We start from the raw sequence: 25,618 nt of genomic DNA on the forward strand, positions 1-25,618 counted from the left end.
GTCCCCTTGAGGAAGGAACCCACTACACTACTGACAATTTATGCTGTTACTTTTTCTCCCATCCTCCACCAAGGAGACCTCCAGCCTCTTACCAGGGTAACTGTGCACTGGAGAAAGGGAAATGATCAGACATTTTAGGCACTACTGGACACTGGCTCTGAGCTGATGTTGCTGGGGCAAATAACACCTACACCCTTGGTTAGAAGTAACTTGTTTGTTGAGATAGAGAGGGATAAATATGGCAAAATGATAGTTTTGAAACATTGATTCTAGGGCACCCAAAATGTCACTGTGGTCCTCCAGTTAAAGTAGGGGATTATGGAGGTCAGGTGATTAATGGAGTTTTAGCTCAGGTCCGACTTAACAGTGGGTCCAGTGAGTCCCCGGACTCATCCTGTAGTCATTTCCCCAGGGCCAGAATGCATAATTGCCAAAGACATACTTAGCAGCTGGCAGAACCCCCACATTGGCTCCCTGACTGGTAGGGTGAGGGCTATTACGGTGGGAAAGGCCCCATGGAAGCCATTTGAGCTGCTGCCTCTACCTAGGAAAATAGTAAGTTAAAAACGATATTGCATCCCTGGAGGGATTGCAGAGATTAGTGCCACCATAAAGGACTTGAAATACACAGGGGTGGTGATTCCCACCATATCCCTGTTCAACTCTCCCATTTGGCCTGTGCAGAAGACAGATCGATCTTGGAGAATGATAGTGGATTATCATAAGCTTAACCAAGTGGTGACTCCAATGCAGCTGCTGTACCAGATGTGGTTTCATTGCTTGAGCAAATTAACACGTCTCCTGGCACCTGGTATGTAGCCATGGACTTGGCAAATGCCTCTTTCTCCATTCCTGTCCATAAGGCCCACCAGAAGCAATTTGCCTTCAGCTGGCAAGGCCAGCAATATACCTTTACTGTCCTTCCTCAGGGGTATATTGACTCTCCAGTTTGTGTCACAATCTTATTCAGAGAGACCTCAGTCGCTTTTCACTTCCACAAGATATCACACTGGTCCATTACATTGATGACATTATGCTGACTGGATTCAGTGAGCAAACACACTGGACTTATTGGTGAGACATTTGAGTGCCAGAGGATGGGAAATAAATCCGACTAAAATTCAGGGACCTTCTACCTCAGTAAAATTTCTAGGGGTCCAGTGGTGTAGGGCTTGTCGAGATATTCCTTCTAAGATGAAGGATAAGTTGCTGCATTTGGCCCCTCCTATGGCCAAGAAAGAGGCACAATGCCTAGTGGGCCTATTTGGATTTTGGAGGTAACACATTCCTCATTTGGGTGCGTTACTCTGACCCATTTATCAAACGACCTGAAAGGCTGCCAGTTTTGAGTGGGATCTAGAAGAGGAGAAGGCTCTGCAACCGGTCCAGGATGCTGTGCAAGCTGCTCTGCCACTTGGGCCATATGACCCAGCAGATCCAGTGGTGCTTGAGGTGTCAGTGGCAGATAGGGATGCTGTTTGGAACCTTTGACAGGCCCCCATAGGTGAATCACAGTGGAGGCCTCTAGGATTTTGAACAGACTCTCGGCCTGTTACTGGACTTTGGTGGAAACTGAATGTTTGACTATGGGTCATCAAGTCACCATGTGACCTGAACTGTCTATCATGAACTGGGTGCTTTCTGATCTATCTAGCCGTAAAGTGGGTCATGTAGCCTTCCATCATCAAATGGAAGTGATATATACATGATCAGGCTTGAGCAGGTCCTGAAGGCACAGGTCAGTTACATGAGGAACTGGCTCAAATGCCCATGGTCTCCATGCCTACCACCCTGCCTTGTCTCCCCCAGCCTGCACTGATGGCCTCATGGGGAGTTTCCTATGATCAGTTGGCAGAGGAGGAGAAGACTAGGGTGTAGTTCACAAATGGTTCTGCACGATATGCGGGCACCACCCGCAAGTGGACAGCTGCAGCACTACAGTCCCTTTATAAGACATATTGAAGCACAGCAGTGAAGGGAAATCTTCCCAGTGGGCAGAACATTGAGCAGTGCACCTGGTTGTGCATTTTGCATGGAAGGAGCAATTGCCAGATGTGTGATTATATACTGATTCATGGGCTGTAGTCAATGATTTGGCTGGATGGTCAGGGACTTGGAAGAAGCATGATTGGAAAATCAGCGACAAAAAAATTTGAGGAAGAGGTATGTAGATGGACCTCTCTGAGTGGTCAAAAGCTGTGAAGATATTTGTATCCCATGTGAGTGCTCACCAACAGGTGACCTCAGCAGAGGAGGATTTTAATAATCAAGTGGACAAGATTAATATGGAGGGCTCCACCCCTGGGCCTGTGCCCTCAGACCTAGGTGAGGAGGGGCACCCCTGCCTTTGCACCTAAATGTTGCATTTCCTAAGTCCACCCTGGCCAACCATGCCCCCATCCTGTGTCTACAAAGAGCCCTGAGGCCCTAGCAGGCAGTCACACAAGTGGCTGCATGTTGAGAGGAGCACATCAGAGGAGGAACACATGGGCAGCTGGACGTCAAGAGGAAAACACTGGTGTGGGAGATGCTGGTATGCCGGCAGGCCATCAACTGGTGGAATGAGGTAGAGTTTGGCAGGGGCAGTTGGAGGAGAGCCCAGGCCACCAAGCGACCTGACCCCGGGGAAAACCATCTCCCTTCTGGCTCCCCCATCTGCTGAGAGCTACTTCCACTCAATAAAACCTTGCACTCATTCTCTAAGCCCATGTGTGATCCCATTCTTCCAGTACACCAAGACAAGAACCCTGGGATACAGAAAGCCCTCTGTCCTTGCAATAAGGCAGAGGATCTAACTGAGCTAACGCAAGCCCCCTATGGACAACTAAACTAAAAGAGCACCCTGTAACACACGCCCACTGTGCCTTCAGAAGCTGTAAACATTCACTCTAGACACTGCTGTGGGGTCGGAGCCCCACAGCCTGCCCGTCTGTATGCTTCCTAAGACATTTGAGCAGTGGGGCGCTGAAGAAGCGAGCCACACCCCCATCACATGCCCTGCGAGGGAGACAAGGGAACTTTTCCCATTTCAACTGGGGACCTCGCCTGGGATCCTGGAAGGTGAGTGTGAACGAATGTAAAACTGTGGGGTCTGCCTCTCTCTTCCAAGACCCTACCATCTCTCTCTATTTCTTGTGGGTAAGAAGCTCTGTTTTCTTTCACAGAATTTTTTTTTTTTTTTTTTTTTTTTCCCAGACGCAATTTCACTCTTGTTACCCAGGCTGGAGTGCAGTGGTGCAATCTCAGCTCACCTCAACCTCTGCCTCCTGGGTTCAAGCGATTCTTCTGTCTCAGCCTCCTGAGTAGCTAGGATTACAGGCATGCACCACCACGCCCAGCTAATTTTGTATTTTTAGTAGAGACGGGGTTCTCCATATTGGTCAGGCTGGTCTCGAACTCCCCATCTCAGGTGATCCGCCCGCCTCCGCCTCTGCCCTAACTGGGACAGTCAAAACCCGCAGAGTTTATCTCTTTTCTCATGGTTTGAAATGGCTCTTATCTCTTCCTTTATAACGTTAAGAGTTTTGCTACAGGCTGCGGCAAAGTTACCAAGTAAAACGAGCATTTGGCCCAGACTCCAAAGGTGCAAATCAGACCAACTGTTCCTAGAGTTGCCATGTATGCCTCCATCTCCCAGCAGCAAGCACGCATGGCTCAGGGCACCTCTCCTTATCCTTTCCCCTCCCAGCTCGGGTGCCTGGGCATGCCCACAGCAGACAAAGGCTGAGTCCAAAAGCCATGAAGGGGTGGAGACTGGGAGAAAGCTGTAGTGGTAGCCATGACCCCACGGGGCTAATGGACAAATGAATGCTTCTCGCCTGCTGTGCAATGGAACCTTTCCTCCCCTGGCCAAGGAATTCAACCCCGTCTGAATCGGGGGAAAGATACAAGGATTAGAAAGGCCCAGTTACACTAAGCAAGGGTGTCTTCCCCAGGATCTCCCCCTTTTGCCACTTAATCTGTTATTCTCTTTTTCCTTTTCTAAGTGAGAGGGCTCCCCACTTCCAACTCTGTTTCTAATAGGGAAATTAACAGAGGAGTGACCCCTGCTGGCTGATAACTGCAAATTTGGCAGGGTACATTTGAGACACTAAACACATAAAAACAGCCTCTAAAATATCTTTTCAGTCCCAAACTCAATTTCAAGCTCCAGGCTCAGGCCCTAGAAAAAAAAACCAGGTCTGAAGGATCGAAAGACAGGCAATGGCACAATGTAAATGGGCAGGACCAATTTCTGCCAACTGAACCCCACCCCACAGAAGGAGGCCATGCTTTGTGGCATAAACAGGCCCAGGGAACTCAAAGTTTGCTGACACTGGGGAGAAATGACGGCATAGGTGAGGGTGGTTAACTCCTATCCTCCAGGTTTTCCCTGCTTCATGGGTCTATGTCGCATCGATACCCATGGCTGGCACCTGCCAAGGTCACGGGGGCTGAGGAATAAGGGGTGGGGAGTGAAGGGAGGATGCTTGCTTTCTTTCTTCATCTCACCTGGAGTTTTTGCTGAGAGAAGGAAGGGAATGAGGAACGTCTCTATCCCCTGTCTTTCAGAATGGGCAACCAGTTCTCTTCATCACCCCCAGCTTATACTCCTGTGGAGTGTATACTGAACCACTGGAATTGCTTTCACCCTCAGAATCTGGAGGAAAAGTACCTCATAGCTCTCTGCACAAAGGTTTGGCCAAATTATGATTTAAAGGAAGGACTGGCTTGACCTCAGAAAGGAACCTTCGGTTTGGATGCAATTTGGCAATTGGAGCTTTTCTGTATATGTGAGGACAGATGGTCTGAGGCTCCATATGTGCAGACTTTCTGCACCTTACAAGGCAATCCAGACCTTTACCAACAATGTAGGATTGATCTAGCCCTCCTGTTTGCCATCTCAGGGAAGGCTGCAAGGGGCAAGCCCAGAGAATTAAAGATATGAGTCCCAGAGGCACCTCCAGCAGAGGAGCCAACTTCCTCCAGTCCTGGTCCTCTGGGTCCACCCCAACCTTCCTATTTAGCTTCAGCCTCTCACTTACCCTCTCCTAGAAATTCTCACTCTAAATAAGCTCCAGTCTCACTCTTGCCCCTCCAACAGATGCCCAGTGAATTTGGGTCCAGTAAGTTCCAGGTTCCTTTTTCCCTACAGGACTTAAAGCAAATTAAGGGGGATCTTGGAAAGTTTTTGGATGACCCTGATAGATACATAGAGGCTTTCCAGAATTTCACTCAAATATTTGAACTCTCCTGGAGAGACATTATGTTACTTTTGAATCAGACCCTGATGGAAACTGAGAGGGAGGCTGCTCTGCAAGCAGCAGAGAGATTTGGGGATGAGCTTTGCATTACATATAGCATCAGAGAAGGGGGCAAATATTATCCACCTGGAAGAGAAGCATTACCAGTGAATGACCCTAAATGAGATCCCAATGACATAGTGGAAGACTGGAAAAAGAGACACTGTCAGGTGTGCATAATGGAGGGCTTACGTACAACTAGAACCAAGCCTCTCAATTATACTAAGTTGCCCAGGATTGACCAGGGATTTGATGAAAATCCCACTGCATTCCTGGAAAGGCTAACAGAGGCCTTGGTAAAGCACACCTTTCTATCTCCTGATTCAGTTGAGGGACAGCTACCCTAAAGGATAAATTTATTACTCAGGCAGCTCCTGATATCAGGAGGAAGTTGCAGAAGTAGGCCCTGGGACCAGATAGTACTTTAGAGGACCTTCTGAAAGTAGCCACCTCAATCTTACACAATAGAGAAAGGGAAACACAGGAAAGAGACAGAAGCTTTAATGGTTGCCAGGCAAGCCCACAAACCCAAGAATTCCCAGGGTGCACCTGTTAACTGCTAAAGATATGGCAAGAACAGTTATCTCTCTTCTAAAAGTTTAATCGCTCCCATACAAGGTTTAACTTCTTTCACCAGGGTGAAACAACTCGGGGTACAGTGGTGTTGTTAGTATATTTTACTTCTTGTTTCTTTAATCTTTGGCATGAAATTCTTTCCTTGTATAATACACACGTTTAACCCGTGCATACTTACCCTTATAAAACTTGTTATTTTCCTGTCACTTAGAAGCCATCAAACTCGAAACAGTCAGGCAACCAGAACCTCGGATGATGGTTCTCCTTTGCTAGGAACTCTTAGAAAGAACTCTAGGAGGAATCTGACTGCTGGTTTCTGCAAAACAATGCCTTCTGTAAGCAGGAAGCACTAAGCTCAGTTATTGTCCACATTCTAAAGGCAGTTAGATGTACCCCTTCAGAGCGGGGATGTGATATGGAAAGGGAGGAGAAGGGCAGGTACCTAGTGAGGGTTCCACCCACAGGCATGTGCTCACATACCTAGGTGGGGACAGGTACTCATGGCTTTGTGCCCAAATGTTGCACTTTCCAAGACCACCTTGGCCCACCATGCCCCCATCCTGTGCCTATAAAAACCCATGAGGCCCTAGCAGGCAGGTATGCAGGTGGCTGGATGTTGAGAGGAGCACATCAGCAGAGAATCACACAACGGCTGGACATCAAGAGAAATGCACTGGTATAGGGGATGCTGGCATGCTGGCAGGCCATCGACTGGTGGAACGAGGCAGAGTTTGGCTGGGGTAGTCAGAGGAGAGCCTGTGCCACTGAGCAGCCCTTCTCCAGGCCCACTGGGACTTCAGGAGCTGTAAACATTCACCCCTAGACACTGCCTGGGTCGGAGCCTCACAGCCTGCCCGTCTGCATGCTCCATGAGAGTTTTGAGTAGCAGGGCGCTGAAGAAGCGAGCCATACCCCCATTGCACAAACTATGAGGGGGACACCGGAACTTTTACTGTTCCAGGATAACCCATTCTGTGGACAACACTCAGCTCCTTTCCCCAGCCACCCCTGTCATCATCAAATGGGCCCACGAACAAAGTGGCCATGGTGGCAGTGATGGAGTTACACATGGGCTTAGCAACAGGGACTTCCACTCACTAAGACTGACCTGGCCACAGCCACTGCTGAGTGCCCAATTTGTCAGTGGTGGAGACCAACACTGAGCCCTCAATATGGCACCATTCCTTGGGGTGATCAGCAAGCTACCTGGTGGCAGGTTGATTTTATTGAATCTCTTCCATCATGGAAAGGGCAGAGGTTTGCCCTTACTGGAATAGACACTTACTCTGGATATGGGTTTACTTATCCTACTCACAGTGCTTCTGCCAAGACTACCATCCATGGACTCACAGAATGCCTTATCCACCATCATGATATTCCACACAGCATTGCCTCTGACCAAGGCACTCACTTTACTGCTAAAGAAGTGCAGCAGTGGGCTTATGCTGATGGAATTCATTGGTCTTACCATGTTCCCCATCATCCTGAAGCAGCTGGATTGTAAGAACAATGGAATGGCCTTTTGAAGTCACAATTACAATGCCAACTAGGTGACAACACTTTGCAGGACTGGGGCAAAGTTCTCCAGAAGGCTGTATATGCCCCGAATCGGCATCCAATATATGTTTCTCCCATAGCCAGGATTCATGGGTACAGGAATCAAGGGGTGAAAGTGGAAGTGGCACCTCTCACCATCACGTCTAGTGATCTACTAGCAAAATTTTTGCTTCTTGTTCCTGCAACATTACGTTCTGCTGGCCCAGGGGTCTTAATTCCAGAGGGAATGCTGCCACCAGGAGACACAACAATGAATCCGTTAAACTGGAAGTTAAGATTGTCACCTGGACACTTTGGACTCCTCCCACCTTTAAGTCAACAGGCTAAGAAAGGAGTCACAGTGTTGGCTGGGGTAACTGACCCACACTACCAAGATGAAATTAGTCTACTACTCCACAATGGAGGTAAGGAAGAGTACGCATGGAATACAGGAGATCCATTAGGGTGTCTCTTAGTATTACCATGCCCTGTGATTAAAGTCAATGGGAGACTACAATAGCCCAATCCAGGCAGAACTACAAATGGCCAAGACCCTTGGGGAATGAAGGTTTGTGTCACTCCACCAGGAAGAAAACCCACGACCTGCTGATGTGCTAGCTGAAGGCAAAGGGAATACTTAATGGGTAGTAGAAGAAGGTAGTCATCAATACCAGTACTACCACATGACCAGTTGCAGGAACGAGGGCTGTAATTGCCACGGGTATTTCCTCCTTCTTTTGTTAAAAACATGTTTGTGCGTGTATACACTTATACTAAAAAATAATCTTCATTTTATTTCCTTTTTCCTTTATCATGTGACATGAGATTTATTGACTTCATATCAGCATTGAAATATTGTTAACTTTATGTAATAGCATTTGGGTTGGGGATTGGAGCATTTTCAGTTGTATGAAAGATAGTTGTATTATGTTAGGTGGAATTATGACCTTATTATTGTCTTAATATTATGTATGATCTCAGGAGATGTGTATGGGTTCAAGTTGACAAGGGGTGGACTTGTGATGGTTAATACTGAGTGTCAACTTGATTGGATTGAACATGCAAAGTATTGCTCCTGGATGTGTCTGTGAGGATGTTGCCAAAAGGGATTAAGATTTGAGTCAGTGGGCTGGGAAAGGCAGACCCATCCTCAATCTGGGTGGCACCATCTGATCAGCTGCCAGCATGGCCAGAATATAAAGCAGACAGAAAAACATGCAAAGACTAGACTGGCTTAGCCTCCCAGCCTATATCTTTCTCCCATGCTGGATGCTTCCTGCCCTTGAACATCGGACTCCAAGCTCTTCGGCTTTGGGACTCGAACTGGTTTCCTTGCTCCTCAGCTTGCAGACGGCCTATTTTGGGACCTTGTGATCATGTGAGTTAATACTTCTTAATAAATTCCCCTTTATATATCTATCTATCCTATTAGGTTCGTCCCTCTATAGAACTCTGACTAATACAACCCCACAAAAGAAAGGCAGCACTAAGATCTGGGGAGAGATTCCTGACAACACTCTTTGAGCATCTGGATTGGCAATACCCGAAATCATAGATTAAGAATTTAATTTTTAATTTTTGTAGCTTACACATTTTTAGTTACATGAATCAATGAATTCCCTTTTCTGCTTAAGCCAGTTTGAGTTGGGCTTTCTCTCACTTGCAAATGAAAGAGTACTGACCACTACAACATATTAAATTTTACCTCTTTTTTTTGAGAGTTGTCAAGAGAAAATCTTTTGGAATCTTAGATCCAGGAATGACTTTTTTCCCTTCTGAGTAAATAGTTTGTTTTATGGATACTGTATATCACATAAACAATTCTTCATTGGGCAGAAAATTGAGAATCAAATTTTGGATTCACTTCTAATCAGTGAAGGGCTTTACCTCATCATTGTTGTTATATATATATTTTTAAATACACCAACATTATTCATGGCTCTATCTTATTTTTCCTACTTTTACTATTCTTTTGCCCTGGTTCCATCACCTTTTAAATTTTATCTTGCTTTATTTTATCTCTGTAAACTTGTCTAATTAAATTTTTTTTAGCAAAGGCAGTATATAAATAAATAAATAGGCTAAACGATGAGAACACTCTGTATGATTCTGTTTACGTTTCTATTGTTAACCAAGAACATCTGTTTCTTTTCAGAATATATGTCTTTAGTGTATTACAAACATCACTGCCTGCCTATAGGAGATAATGCGTATAATCTTGCATTTTCTAATAGGCTTGTGGCTTTACTTAGTATCTTTGCCCAAAAATATTGTTTTGAGGGGAGAGCACAGGGTCTTATTTAGGTGGTTATATAATTTCCCCTCACAGTAAAAATGTAAACAAGACATGAATGCATAGATTTACTTTAAGTGAGCCACCATGTTGGGATGTCAGCCTAAATTACTGGATTCAGCATAACACCTTAACATTTTGTGTATGTGGTTTCATAACTGTGAGATTCTGTGGTCAGACGATGTCTTCTCATTTCCCATGCTTTCTTCATACAAATTCTCTTGCATGACCATAGCCCGGTTCTTTATCCTTTTGTTCCTTGGTTTCAATAAAGCTCCATCTCTTTCTTCTGAAAGAGATATTTCTTAAACACTTGGACAGGCATGCTATGGCCAGTTCATGTGCCTACTATGGTTCAGTAATTGCTTATGATTTCAGAACCACCTACCACAGGGCCCCTAGATTCTGTCTCCCACTTCCACTGTTCCCAGCAGCAATTCTCTTTCTCATCCCCACTTATCTCCTCTTTGTGTTCAGAGCAGAATTGTACTCGTGCTTTCCTCCTAGCACAAGTGTCATCTCCAAAAAGTCCTTCCTCTTTCTCTATTCATCCACATTCTAAGGTTTTTCAAGATTGAACTCCACAAAGTTCTTCCCAGGCATTATGCTCTGCACAGGTCTTTCTTGTCATCAAACCTTCCTGGAGTGCATATTCAGAGGCTGGCATCACATTATGTGCTATACATTGCATGCATTTTCCTCTAAATAGCATTAAGTGTGTGCATTTGTTTTATGTAAATATTTTGTTTCTCAAGAATAAATCTGGGCCAGGCACGGTGGCTCAGCACTTTGGGACGCCAAAGCAGAAGGATCACCTGAGGTCAGGAATTTGAGACCAGCTTGGCCAACATGTGAAACCCCGTACTACTAAAAATACAAAAATTATCTGGGTGTGGTGGCATATGCCTGTAATCCCAGCTACTCAGAGGCTGAGGCAGGAGAATTGCTTGAACCTGGGCGGTGGAGGTTGCAGTGAGCTGAGTTCACGTCACTGCACTCCATTGGGTGACAGAGCGAGATATTGTCTCCAAAAAAACAAAAAGAAAACATCTAAAGCTTCTTGAGACGAATATTAGGTTTTATTTATTTCTTATCCCCAAAGTATTTAACACAGTGCTAAATGTACAGTACGTATTTAAAGAAAATAAACTAAATGTACTATGAATTAGGAGACCTGAACTTTAGCTGCAAGTTTATTTTTGGTTAGCTATCTGACTCTTGGTTACTCACCATTTTATCTTTTGAGTCTTTTAATTTCTCATTTAAAATAGGAAAAAATAAATGTCAAGGACTTTGCTAAAAGAAAAAATAAATCACATGGGGCAGCTAAGGAAATGCACATAAACAAAAAAAGGGCACATTTTTCTCCTTTGTCTTACTAATGATTGAGAGGTTAGGTACGGAAGGAAATCCCCAAGACCAATGTCCTACTCCTGAGCGTGCACCCATGTACAAACTTGCAGTGTCCCTGACAGTGAAGTGTGGCTGGGAAACTGAGTTCTTTCCAGTGGAATGTGAGGAGGTCATGTGTTGCTGTCTGGTTCTAGCTCACAAAAATTCTCCCATGCTTACTTTTTTCTTTCTTTTTTTCTGAGACAGAGTCTCACTCTGTCGCCCAGGCTGGAGTGCCTTGGCACGATCTCAGCTCACTGCAACCTCCGCCTCTCAGGTTCAAGTGATTCTCCTTCCCCAGCCTCCCAAGTAGCTGGAATTACAGGCACTTGCTACCACGCCTGACTCATTTTTTTAGTAGAGATGGGGTTTCACCATGTTGGCCAGGCTGGTCTTGAACTTCTGACTTCAGGTGATCCACCGGCTTTAGCCTCCCAAAGTGCTGGGATTACAGGCATGAGTCACTGGGCCCAGCCCTCTCATACTTTCATTGCTCTCTTTTCCTGTCAGCTGGTGGAATATAGACAGCTGGGAGGACCTGGTGTGGGTGTTCTCTTTATCTCCTGGGTACACTGCTGGATGATATTTCCTGGATTTCAGCATAGTTAGGTGTGGCCGAGCTCTGGCCAGTGGAATTTGAACAGAAGTCACATGTCCAAATCCCATGCCTGGTCTATAAAATCTTGCCATCCATAATCCTCCTTTCTTTACTCACTGAATAGAGAAAAATTCCAGGTACGTGGAGGAGTGTAGGACCACAAGCTGGAAGCAGCCTAGATCCCGAGGAACATCATGGAAAACAGTGCCCTCACCCCTTCCTGTGAGGTAAGTCAGGAGCTGAGATTTCAGGGTTCATTTATTTTTTTAAATAACAGCCAACATTATTTCCCCTAAGCAATTCATGTTTTATAGGCTAACTAGAAAGACACGTGCCTTAGATGAATATTACCCCAGCCAGCAAAGACTCCTTCTACCCACATGACTGCTTCTTTGAATTTTTGCCCAGTAATTACAAGGCTCTGATCACTGAAATTATGGAGCACCCTAGTCTGCAAGCTCTCTGAAGACATGGGATCATGTTTGTCTTGCTCCCACTGTATCCTTAGCACTCGTTGTAGAGCATGGCACACAGTAGGTGTTCAGTAAGTACTTTTAGGATGACAGAGTCCCTTGAAGTGATCGTGATGTAGGTGTGAGTTTTCCTAGTCCTCTTTGTATCTGTGTCAAGTCGTACCTACTCAAGGACTGCAAATTTATATAAGTACTTTATTATGACAAACTAGGAACTCTCTCTTTGTTGACTTGAAGTAAGAGATATTAATACAAATGGAAAATTATTTTAAAAGGTCAATAATTTTACAATATTAGGGGGTAAGAGCGCTCATAGAACTGAAGTAAGAATCTGTGCTATTACCTGCTCTCCTTGGTAGAAAGTCATATGTAAAGGCAAGCTATTGCATTCACACGCGAAAATACATAAACCACCAAAGCCTTTACTTCTTTTGCTGTTGGGAAGCCCTGGCCTCTGGGGTGGACAGTAATATGCAAAGAGGCATCTATTACTCAGTAGGGAAGGGAGGCCTTGGGCCACCCTCACACGAATTTACTTTTCTAAAGTCTTCACCTGGGTCTTGGTCAGTGTATAGGATATCGGTTTTTATGGAAATACTCGATCCTCATTTTGTCCGTCAGATTGAACTTGCTGTGCAGTTAGCTGAGAAGCGTCACACCTGGTTCTTGGTTCACTAAGCTATGCTACCAGTGGTTTCCATGTAAATGATGGTAGAAACGGCCCTATGTGCCTGAGTTGTTAGAGCTGCCAGCTGGACTCTGAGGGGAGCTGCTTTTCCCCTTGACATTCAGAGCCTATCACCAGCACGGACAAGATCGCAGGCTGTCATGACCTCTGAGTAGGCCCTAAAGCTCCAGCCCTTCAAATGGCTGAGGAAATCTGATGTTTTTGGTTATAATTTGAAAAACTTTTTCAGAAACAAATTACTTATTGGATACCTTTTGTTTTCAAATATTAACATTCAAATATTAACATTCCCCCTCAGTGTAGATTTATAGATCTAATGTAGTGGTTAGTGAATGACTTTTATAAATATGAACTTGTCCAGATTATTAAAAATTCTCTGACCTTTTAGTTAGGGGAAAAAACCCTGAATATTGTTTATTTTATGAGTATTCAATGAAAAATATGTCCTCAAATATTTCATGGTAAATTGGGAATATGTGTAAGTATCTTTGTTAAACTTTGGAACTATTTTTAGACCCTGCTGGTAACTTACTAGGGGAATTGGTTAAACTGTCCAATTTTTTGTTACCTTTGTTTCCTAATTTATTAAATAAAGTTTCAGTGAAGTGGGAGTAGTGAAGACTGAAGTCTACTCTGACAGAAATGGTCATAAAGTTCCTGATAGAGGGTGGATGTTTACTAAAGTGTACCAACAAGTAGATGTAACTAAATCTTGATCATTTGTGAATGATCACACATTGGGCTGTTCTGGGAAAATTAATATTCTGCTTTATTTATTGTTTAAATATAATCCGCATATAGCCCATCAATATTCAAACAATTTAATACAATATGATATATTCTGCATTTATACCACACACAATTTAGTCTTTGATGATTCACTGATTATGTAAATGGATAGTATACAAGGAAAACCAGTTTACAGAGTACAGTGTCAAACATTAAAAATGGGAAACAACAGATAAACATCCCTTCTTCCCCTTTAAAATTATTTTAATTTAATTGTAAAAATTCATATTTGACAACCTTACCTTTATCACAAAAATAGAGCTCAGGAAAATCATCCTGATTATGTGATGGCTCTTCTGGCTTAGGCTATGAATAGAAGGGAGGCTAATAAACTATAAAAACAAATATGATAATATTAATAGGTACATCTCAGTGAGAAAAAGACTCAAGATTCACCAGTGTACTTGGAAGGAAAAAAACCTGTTCTGATCTAATGGCTAAAATACGTGTATGTAAATTACAACTGGAAAGCATCTCCTCTGCACTTGTAAATATGTATGTTACCTGAAGCTGGGCAAGTCATCAGGGGCAGAATGTGATCATTGTTAAAAACAGGAAACATGATATTTTGAGTAGACTTCAGGTTTACTATAGAATATGGAAATTCCCACCAGGAACACAGTCAAGTTCATTGATATTTCCCATGCCATTTGATTATCTTACCCTTCATATGATACCAGTTTGCTTTTTGAAATTTTCATGTTAGCAATTATTTTTTATATTCAAGTCACAGTACTCAGGATATTACAGCTTCTGATATTTGAATTTAATATCCTTATAGGACAACTGCTGAATCCATTAGTTAGCCATCTGGTTTAGGGTAGCTTGCCTGCTATTTCTTTAGGCTTTCAAATTCTTGAAATGTTTTGTACTTATGATCATTTGCATTTTAAATGTGTGCATGTGTGTTCATGTATATACTGACATCTTGCTTTAACAATTCACTCTGAATGAAATGAAAGGGTGACTTCCAAGAAGATTTAGTAATTGAAATGCCAAAGTGATCTCATTACATGGTTTTGTTCCCAAGTGTATTAGTTTCTTATGGCTGCTGTAACAAATTGCCACAAACTACGTGGCTTAAAACAAGACACATTTATTCTCTTACAGTTCTGGAGATCAGAAGTCTGAAATCTGAACTGAAATTAAGGTGTTGGTCGGGCCATCCTCCATCTGGGGGCTGTAGGGGGGATGCTTTTTCTTGTCTTTTCTAGCTGCATTCTTTGCATCACTTGGCCCATGACTCCTTCCTCTCCAAAGCCAGCAGCTTCACATCTTGATTTAGTTTTCATGTTGCCCTCTGTCTGGTTCTGGACCAGGGTCATCAGCCTCTAATTCTGATGCATGATCTCGCCAAGATCACTGGATACAGGATCCCTCTGTTTCCCCCTTATAAAATACCCTTATGATTACACTTAGAGTTTACCCAAATAATCCTAGATAATCTCAATATTCTTGATTTAATCGTATCCACAAAGTCCCTTTTGCCATATAATGTAAGATTCACAGATCTCAAAAATTAGGATCTGTGTATCTTTGAGGACTATTATTCAGTTGTTCAGAAAAGGGTTAGCTCAGCAGGCCCAGGTTGCTCAAATCCTGCATATTCTCAATGTCTTTAGGACTGGCCCTTGGCCTAGTCTCTAAGAGAAGACCTCTGAGTCTGTATAGTATCCTACCTGATACGTTTCTTTGGAAGGTCTTCAGCCACACCAGATAGTTCATGTCAATAATATAATTTATGATGAATGCCTGTTTTTGTGTGCTTGAGGCCATAGGTCAGACTCTGTTGGACCTCTTGGGAGTGGGGGCCTGGAGATTGAGTAGCTCAGGTCAGTCATATGAATGTTACATGCCTATGTGACTGAACCCTTAATAAAATCTCTGGACACTAAGTCTGGGTGAGCTTACCTGGTTCACAACATTTAGCAATTAGCATGTGTTGTCACACCTTGTTAGTGAGAGAATTATGCACTGTCCATGTAACTCCACTGGGAAAGGACAACTGAAGCTCGTGTCAGGCTTCTCCTGGATTCTGTCCAGTATGCCTTTTCTCTTTGCAAATTTCAATAGGTATCTTCTCACTGGAATAAATTGGAACTGTGTTTACAACAGCTTTCTTGAGTCCTGTGAGTCTTTCTATTCAATCTTCTAGCCTGAGGGTTGTCTTCAGGACTCCCAATACATCAACCTACCGTAACTAGTTAGTACAATAGCCTAGAATTGAAGATGATATTAGAATAAGAGGTGTCTGTGTGTATACAGTGTGTTGTGCAAATACAGTATATGTATAACAGAAAAGACCACCTTTGGTAAAATATTAATCTTAATTAAAAATGGAAACATTGTTAGTATATATTAAAAAATTACTGAAAGCCATGGAAATTAGATACTGTATCACTATTGCATGGACAAGTATGGAAACAGGGTAAATATTTTAGTTCTGTATACAAATGTATAAGCCCAAACCTTGGAAATATACACAGAAATACTATGCATGTTTCGGAAGCTTAAAAGTAAAATATAATCCTACATGCCTTTGAGAAATAATGGAAAATAAATGCATTTAATTTATTGTGTTTTCATTGCCAATTCACCTAAATCTAGAGCAAACATAAGAAGCAGAAGGGTGTGAATTAGGCTATTTTCTTTGTGAGAGCAACCATGATCTAATGAGCTGAAAAAAATTACGTCAGAAAATTATTTTCTTTAATTTCGAAGAAGACAGTGTTTAGAAAATTGATTAAGCTAATAAGTTAGATCCTTATGGAATCTGAATTCTTGTGGAATGTTCTTGAATGCCAAAAATAAGAAGAGTTACTATTATTCTGCAGGGAAAATGAATCAAGGAATATGGGCTTGTATCAAGCATTTTTCATTGTAATGCTTTCTACTTCTGAAACTTCAGTGAAATTACTTCAGTAGTTTTTTTCTTATTTCGCTTGTTTGTGTGTGTGTGCTTAGTGAAAACTGGTGAGTGGCTGAATCTTATATGCCTAATCAAATTGGGACAGAGCTAGGCAACCGATGTATATGTGAGAATGAGGAAGTAGGATGAGGTTTTAGAAAATAATCCCCCGATCATAGAATGGATTTTAAACTATCACAAAACTACAGAAACATGACTTGTCGAATTTTGCAGATTTTTTTTTTTTTTTTTTTTTTTTTGAGAGGCACTCTCACTCTGTTGCCTAGGCTGGAGTGTAGTGGTGCAAACTCAGCTTACTGCAAACTTCACCTCCAGAGTTTAACCTATTCTCCTGCCTCAGCCTCCTAGGTAGCTGGGATTACAGGTGTCCGCCACCATGCCTGGCTAATTTTTGTATTTTTAGTAGAGACAGGGTTTTACTATGTTGGCTAGGCTGGTCTCGAACTCCTGACCTCAAGTGATCCGCACGCCTCAGCCTTCCAAAGTGCTGGGATTACAGGCATGAGCCACCATGCCCGGCCAAGTTTTCTAGATTTTTTTAAAGGAGAGTTTGGCTGTTATATGGGCTTGCATGGAATTGTTGAACTAGATTAATCAGATGAATCCTAAATTGGGCCAGAAATGCACCCTCACTCTGAATGTCAAATCACTGGACTCAGGGTGCAAGATAATTGGGTCTGCTGTGTCAGGGTCATGGTGCACATGGTGCACTGCAGCTTTTGGGGAAACTCTGACACTTGGGATGAGTTCTGTTCTATAGGTTTTATAGGCTGTTCTGCTAGAACCATACACACTCAATGTTTCGCAATGTTATTTGTTGAAGCCCAAGAAAAACTTTTCTTACGAAAATTTTCTTATGAACAAACCAATGCAGAAAGTTGCCAAAAACTTCTGCTTGACTTACTTCAAATGACACTCAATTTCATTTGAAAAATCAAACAGTCTTAGGAGGGCCATGACAGACAAGCTTTGGCTGATTCCAGACCAGGGTCATGGGTTAGTAATTCTGATACTTTTATGTTGTACGAATACAGAGGGTGGCTATGAAATTCTGTCAATCACCTAAGAAACTTACTTAAATTTTCTGTGCCTCAGTTTCTTCACTTCACAAATGCAGACAGCACCAATAAATTGAAACTTTGAAATTCTGGGTTGATGCCCCTTCTCTGTCGCCTAAGCATCCCTTGGTACACAGAGCCTCTGCTTACGGACCAGTATATTTTAATGTAGAATTCAGGAGAAGGGTGAGAAGTTGGTTGTGCTTCCTGCTCAGATAATTAATTCCTCTATTAATTCCTAATAGAGGAATTATGAGGTTTAAATGATACAATACTTGTAAAGTATAATTAGCTGTTCCTGGTATATAACAAGCTTTTATTATTAAATGCTTCAGGTGGTGAAACAGAATTTTCTGAAGACCAGACACTTGTACATAATCGGAATTTTCTTCTAGAAGTTAGAGGCATTTTAAGGACTTCATGTGCCTCAGAGAGGAGAAGATAATTCTGAGTAGTTGTTAAAACATGCTACTGACATATATAGCATGATAGAGCATGGGAGGCCTTGGGGATGGGGAAGTATCAACAATTAAAGAAAGTCTGTTGGGTCTGATGTTAGGGTTTATATGTGGCTTTGTTTCTGCCAGGGTCTGTTTCTATGGCAGAATACCTGACACTATTCAAACCAGTATTTGGGAAGCTAGAAGTTTCAGGGACACTTTTTGGTCAATGCCTGACCACATCCTGGGAGGAAAGACTTCATCATACACACATACAATTGAGTGATTTTTGCAGCAAATTGTACCAGAGGATACTATGGAATGCCATTTGGAAAAATCAGACTCTGCTAGAATATGCTGCTGGGAGTGTGAGAAGCTTACAGCAACATTCACTGGAGAAGTTCAGGCTTATAGCAGTCCTCAAATCCTTGCTATTAGTGAAACTAATTCCAGAAAAGCAAAAAAGAGGCAATGAGGCTCTCAGGGACAAAACACAACAGTAGGATTGTGACTAGAAATGGAGCAGAGGTGAGTCTCAGGGTGAGGTCTGAGCAGTGCTCTTCAGATCTTTTTGGATCTCCACATCCTGTACAGGGCCCTGGATGGGACCAAATCCTTCAGTTGGTGCCAGTGAGGGAAGCCTGGTAACAAAAAGAAGAGCTGGAATCATTTGCAAGCCCATCCCTGGTAGCCAGCAGGCCTCACTAAATATAGAAAAGGTTGAGGAGGAAAAAAAATGGTGAAGGCAATGGCTTCCTCTCAAGGCATTATTTGGTGAACCAGTGTACTATTGTTACTTAGACTGCATGATTATTTTGAGAGACTTTGGTGGAGACATTGAAACTTTGAAATTTTGGGATGATGCTCCTTTGCTGTCCCCTAAACGTTTCTTGGTACACACAGCCTCTGCTTATGGACCAGTAGATTTTAATGTGGAATTCAGAAGAAGGGTGCTTCCTGGCCAGAGTGATGGAGACAGAAGCATAAGGAAGAATCCTGCAGGAGTCATGGGAAGGACTCTCTATTCTATATGGGTAGAAATTGAGATTTAGGTCTAGGATAAACAGATTCCCAAGGAATAGAAAACCCATAGCTAATACACAGAATCCAACAATAATGGTAAATATAATAGCTTCTTACTTTTAAAATATATTCAATTACTTGAAATTAACTCTGCTTATGTTGTTTGATTTAATCTTCAAAACGAATGAGAAAATATTATTACTTCCATTTTTATTAATGCTAACTGTGAGGTTCTAGATGATAGAGCCTGATTTCACACTAAAGTGGGACTAATTTGATTTCTTTGTCTTTCCTTGTATGACAAACTATTCAAAAAACATGATTTAAAACCAGTGCTGATATACACTGAGAAGTTCACAGAATTTTCTATAGATTACAGGAGTTACGTTTTCCGAGGGAGCATTGTACTTATCGGTACCTTACCCTTGGCATTTAGTCATGGATTTTCCACATGGCTTTTCTTGCATTACTGGCCTGAGATTTAGATCTGTAAATCTTTCTCTTTAACAAAACAATACTCTTCCTAAGGGTAGGCAAATGTTTCTGTAAGTTACACAGTGCCTAGCCCAATGACATCTGCACAGTGTTACTAAATTACTGACTATTTGGTGATTTTTTTCTGTAATAGTGTGAGATAAAACTGTCTGTAATAGTGTGAGATAAAACTGTCTTTGTTATTTTGTGAATTTTACACAGATGACAGCCTTTAAAATTTTGTATCCTGTGTGATTTTTCTGTAATTTCTTTTTACTAGCATGTGATAAGGACTTGCCTAATAATAAAAAAGCACATGTGCACAGATATGAAATCCTCAGTGTTGGAATTTCCATCTCTCTCTTTGTGAAATATTGTTTTGTAAAATAAAGTAAGTAAAAATCAGCAGTAGCTGGTTAGTGTTAAGAAAAAATGTTATCTGAGTGGCCCTTAAATTTCTAGTTTGTTAGACATTAACATCCTCAGGCGTGCAAGTGAAAGATTCCTAAAGAAGATTTCAAAAGTACTTCCAACGTGTTTAAGACATTATGAGAAAACTATGTGCTAACAGGATTCAGTGACATTGAATGGGGGATGTGTTCCAACAGGTTCAGATGTCTGTTTCACAGCAACAGACCAATATACTGAGACAACAGGGTTTGCAGCAGAGAAAGAGTTTGATTGCAGAGTGGGAGGAGACTCTCAAATTCATCTTCCTGAGACAGAAGTTTGCTCTGTCACCCAGACTGGAGTGCAGTGCAGTGGCACGATCTTAGCTCACTGCAACCTCCGCCTCCCGGGTTCAAGCAATACTCCTGCCTCAGCCTCCCAAGTAGCTGGGATTACCAGTGCCCACCACCACACCCAGCTAATTTTTGTATTTTTAGTAGAGTTGGGGTTTCACCATGTTGGCCAGGCTTGCCTCAAACTCCTGACCTCAAGTGATCCTCCTGCCTCAGCCTCCCAAAGTGCTAGGATTACAGGCATGAGCTACCAGGCCCAGCCCTGGTTTGGGGTTTTTAAGGGGATCATGGAGGGCAACGTGCTAGAAAACTGGGGTCATTGATCGGTCAAGGTAAGGAGGATGAAATCATCAGGATGTAGAAATTGCATTCTTTCATAGGTTGGCTTCCCATGGGGTCCTTCAGACCAGTTGAAATCAATTAGTCCCACTTTAGTGTGAAATCAGTTTCACTGATATGCAAGACATGAAAAAAGGTCTCAAAGGGAAAACTTAACATTTTGTAATGTTCAAGTTGCTGTCTATAGAGCAAGTAAGGGAAACTATAATCTTGTGATAGTGTTTATGTGATTCTGGGGTGATAGTCAGCAAACAACTATGAGGAAGCAGGTCCGACAGCAGGTTGACCTAATGTTAATGCCGAGTGTGCTGCAAACTGGGTTTAATTTTCATGTCTCTCCTACCCTTCTTCCTGGATTAATTTTACAAAGTTTATGGAATGGGTTTAGATTTACAGTATAAATGGAAAGACTTTCAGAGTTTAGCTACTTTCATAGTCTTCTTTATTTCTCAGGAAATTATATTTATTTTTTTCATCTATTGGGAATGATACAGTTAACTCGTTCCATACTTAGTAAGTTAGGAGAATTTTCTTTCCCCCATCCCCTTTCTTTTATCAAGTCAGGGAAAGAGGATAGAATGAGAAATTTTAGATGAAAGATGACTCTTTTTAAAGAAAAGTTGCTTACTTGAAAACATAAACAAGAGTAAATTATTTCCCCAATATCAAATATTGATGATTTCCACTATGACAAATAGATAACTTGACAAATTTTTCCTTTGAAAATATGTTTTTATGTGTTTGACATGGAGGAAAATATTGATTTTGTTTAAACTTCCAGAAGAGTGTTTCACTTGAGTGCTAATTCATGGTTGTGGTAGAAAGGGAGATGCAGAAATACTGTGATATCATTTGTCTTCTTACCCATCATACTCTTAACAATTTTATTTTTTTCATACAGCTCTATGCATTCTCACTTCTCTCAGACGGTCCCTCTGGACTTCTTAACACTTACAGAACACTTTCAAGACTAAAATTTTTTAATCTAAACCATGCATTAAAATTTTTTTCTACAGATAAGAATAAAACCATTCTCATTAATTTTAATGAGTGTTTAATATATCATAGAGTTTCAGAATTTTTTTAACAAAGACTCTTAATAATTGCTAACTGTCAGCTTTAGTATTTTCTCTGCTTCACCCAGTTTCTCAGAGCTGCTTCAGAGACCAAGAAGTGAAATATGTTCTTTTTCACACCTACATTTTCTAAAAATAAAATGACCAACTGATTAAAAAAAAAAGAAAGAAAAAAAACCTTGTGAGTAGTCAAACTGAAAAGAAAGTCATCAAAAATAAATAACAGAAAACATAAAAATATCTTTTATCCAAACTTTGCATTAAAAAAAAAAAAAGCAAAAAAGGAAAGGAATCTGAGTCAATAAAAAGTTATTCACTGTGGTAAAATAGCACCAGGTAGTTTTACTACTTGGTTTTCTCTTGCTCCTGAGACTGTTTTTAAAGAAAGCTCAAGAGGTGTCGGTTCAGTCTCAGCTGGGGTCATAAACTCATTCCAAAGACCCACTAGATATGGTGGTGACCATAATCAATGTCTTAAAAATAAAACCTAGCTGGGCGCGGTGGCTCGCGCCTGTAATCCCAGCACTTTGGGAGGCCAAGGCAGGTGGATCACGAGGTCAGGAGATTGAGACCATCCTGGCTAACATGGTGAAACCTCGTCTCTAAGAAAAATACAAAAAAATTAGCTGGGCACGGTGGTGGGCGCCTGTAGTCCCAGCTACTTGGGAGGCTGAGGCAGAAGAATGGCGTGAACCTGGGAAGCAGAACTTGCAGTGAGCCAACATGACGCCACTGCACTCCAGCCTGGGCAACAGACCGAGACTCCATCTCAAAAAACAAACAAACAAACAAACAAACAACAACAACAACAAAAAAAACAAAACCAAAAAACCCTTTTATTAAGATTTTTAAAATTGTTGATGTTCACTTAGAGATGTCTTTTCACAAAAAATCAACACTATTTTAAAAATATTTTTACAAAGAAAATTGGCAAAATACAGAGAAATTGAAAGAATAGAAGAGAGTATCGTGAATCCCTCATATGCATCATCTAGATTTCATAATTTACTAGTATTTATTAATATTTTACTATATTTGTTACATGTTTCAGATTTATACAACTTTATTACCCTTGTTTTTTTTTTATTTTTTATTGAGCTATAATTTGCATAAAATAAAATTCCTCAGTGTGAGGTAGATAATTTTATGGGATTTGACAAATGCAGACAGTCAGGGAACAAGCACCAGAATCATGATTGAGAACATTCCATCATCCTGAAATTTTCTAATGGTCATTTGTAATCAGTTCCTTTCCTCCACTGAAACCTCAGTAAAACACTGATTTACCTTCTTATTCTATAGTTTTGCCTTTTCCAGAATTTCATATAAATAGAATCATAAGATGTGTAATATTTTGTGTCTGGCTTCTTTCGCTTCATATAATGCTTTTGAGATTCATACTTGTTATTAAACATCAATGATTTCTCCTTTTTTTCTTGCATTAATGCTCCTTCATATGGATATACTAAAGTTTTCTATTCTGTAGCTAATGGACCTTTGTTTTTTTCCCCAGTTTTTTGAGACTCCGTCTCAAAAAAAAAAAAATCAAATTTAATTTTTAAAATAGATAAACACTTTTCAAATTACACACTTTTTCTTAAGTGAGCCTTACTAATTTGTGATTTTCAAGGAATGTATTCATTTAATCTATTTTTGTGAAATTTATTGGCATGATACTCACTTATTACTCATTTATTTATTTATTTATTTATTTATTTATTTATTTTTTAATTTATTTATTTTATTTATTTATTTTTTTTGAGACGGAGTCTTGCTTTGCCGCCCAGGCTGGAGGTGCAGTGGCCGGATCTCAGCTCACTGCAAGCTCCACCTCCCGGGTTCACGCCATTCTCCTGCCTCAGCCTCCCGAGTAGCTGAGACTACAGGCGCCCACCACCACGCCCGGCTAATTTTTTGTATTTTTTTAGTAGAGATGGGGTTTCGCCATGTTAACCAGGATGGTCTCCATCTCCTGACCTCGTGATCCGCTCACCTCGGCTTCCCAACGTGCTGGGATTACAGGCGTGAGCCACTGTGCCCGGCCCCTTATTACTCTTTTAATGTCTGTAGGGTCTGAAGTGATAGGTGGTAATTTGTTTCTTCTCTTTCTCTTTTTTATTTGATCAACTCAGCTAGAAATTTATCAATTTTATTGATTTTTGAAAAAGCAGTTCTGGCTTCATTGATTTTTTTAAAATTGTTTTTTTAGTATTCTATTTCATTGATTTATTTTCTTACATTTGTTGTTTTCTTCCTTCTATTACTGTAAGTTTAATTTGCTCTTCTTTGGCTAGTTTTTTTTTTTTTTTTTTTTTTAAATAAGATGAATGTTTAGATCACTGGTTTGAAACCTTTGTGCTCTTCTGACATAAGCATTTAATGTTATATTTTTCCTATAAATATTGATTTTGCTGCATATCACAGAAACTCTTACTTAAAGTATTTTCTAATTTATTGTTTTTGGTTCTCACTCATACATAGAGTGTTTAGAGTTAAATTTCAGACATTTGAAACTTTTCTAAATGTTTTATTTTTGTTTACTTTTAATTTAATTCTGTTGTGATCAGAAGGCATATTCTGTAAGATTTAAATATTTTGAGATCTATTGAGACTTGTGTTAAGGCCCAGCATATGATCTATGTTGGTGAATGCTTTATATGCACTTCCAAAAAATGTGTATTCTGCAGTTTCTGAATATAGCGCTCTAAAAATGTCAATTAGGTGAAGATAGTTGTTAGTGTGATTCAGGTCTTCTGTATTCATATAGATATTTTTATCTAGTTTTTCTATTAATTACTGAAAAGAGTGTGTTAGAGTTATTAATGATGATTTGGATTTGTCTGTTTTTCTTTAGTTCTGTAACTTTTTCATATATTTTCATCTCTCTTACTAGGAACATAGATATTTATAATTGTTATATCTTCCTGATATATTGAACCTTATATCATTGTCCATAGCAATATTCCCTGTTTTGATGTCTATTTTGTCTGATTTAATATGCCACTTCAACTTTCTTATGCTTTCTCAGTGTGTTTGTATTTTTGTATTTCAAGTGTGCCCACAGCCGGGTGCAGTGGCTAACACCTGCAATCCCAGAACTTTGGGAGGCCGAGGTGGGTGAATCACCTAAGGTCAGGAGTTCCAGACCAACCTGGCCAACATGGTGAAACCACCGTCTCTACTAAAAATACCAAAAATTAGCTGGGTGTAGTGGCAGATACCTGTAATCCCAGCTAGTTTGGAGGCTGATACAGGAGAATCACTTGAACCCGGGAGGTGGAGGTTGTGGTGAGCCAAGATTGAGCCATTGCACTCCAGCCTGGGCAACAAGAGTGAAATTCCATCTCAAAAAAATAAAGTGTACCCCCTTTGTAGATAACAAAGAGCTGAGTTTTGCTTTTATATCTAGTCTGGCAATCTTTGCCTTTTGATTGGAGTATTTGGTCTATTTATATTTAATATAATTACTGATAAGATGGTTTTTAGTCTGCCATTTTGCTATTTGTTTTATATTGATCTTACTTGATTTTGTTCTCTGTCGTTTGCTGTATTTTGTGTGGGTGTGTGTGTGTGTATGGGGGGGGTAACCACGTATTTTTTGTTTCTATGTTTAGTGGCATAAAAAGTTACCCATGTATTTTTGAAGTATCATGTACAATGTGATTCAATTGATATAAAGTTTTATGTGGAGAGATAAGATACATATATATGATACACATGTGTTACAGCCTAAATATTTGTACACTTCAAAATGTTGAAGGTCTTACCCCAAATTTGACTGTGCATGGAGATAGAGCCTTTATGGAAGTAATTAAGGTTAAATGGGGTCATAAGGGTAGAGTCTTGATCCAAAAGGATTTATATCTTTCTCTCCCTTTCTCTTCTTCCTTTCTTTTTTCCTCCCTCTCT

General features: G+C 40.9%; 1 long non-coding RNA gene across 1 annotated transcript in view; it reads left to right on the forward strand.

The window, feature by feature from the left end:
* The first annotated feature begins 11,802 nt into the window (after positions 1-11,802).
* Positions 11,803-25,618, forward strand: part of LOC140712311 (uncharacterized) — a 31,285-nt gene continuing 17,469 nt past the window's right edge. Inside the window, exon 1 of the long non-coding RNA XR_012093838.1 lies at positions 11,803-11,904. This is a non-coding gene — a long non-coding RNA (uncharacterized lncRNA). The remainder of the gene's footprint in view (positions 11,905-25,618) is intronic.

Source organism: Chlorocebus sabaeus, chromosome 8 (assembly GCF_047675955.1).
Source record: "Chlorocebus sabaeus isolate Y175 chromosome 8, mChlSab1.0.hap1, whole genome shotgun sequence".
Lineage (NCBI taxonomy): Eukaryota > Metazoa > Chordata > Mammalia > Primates > Cercopithecidae > Chlorocebus > Chlorocebus sabaeus.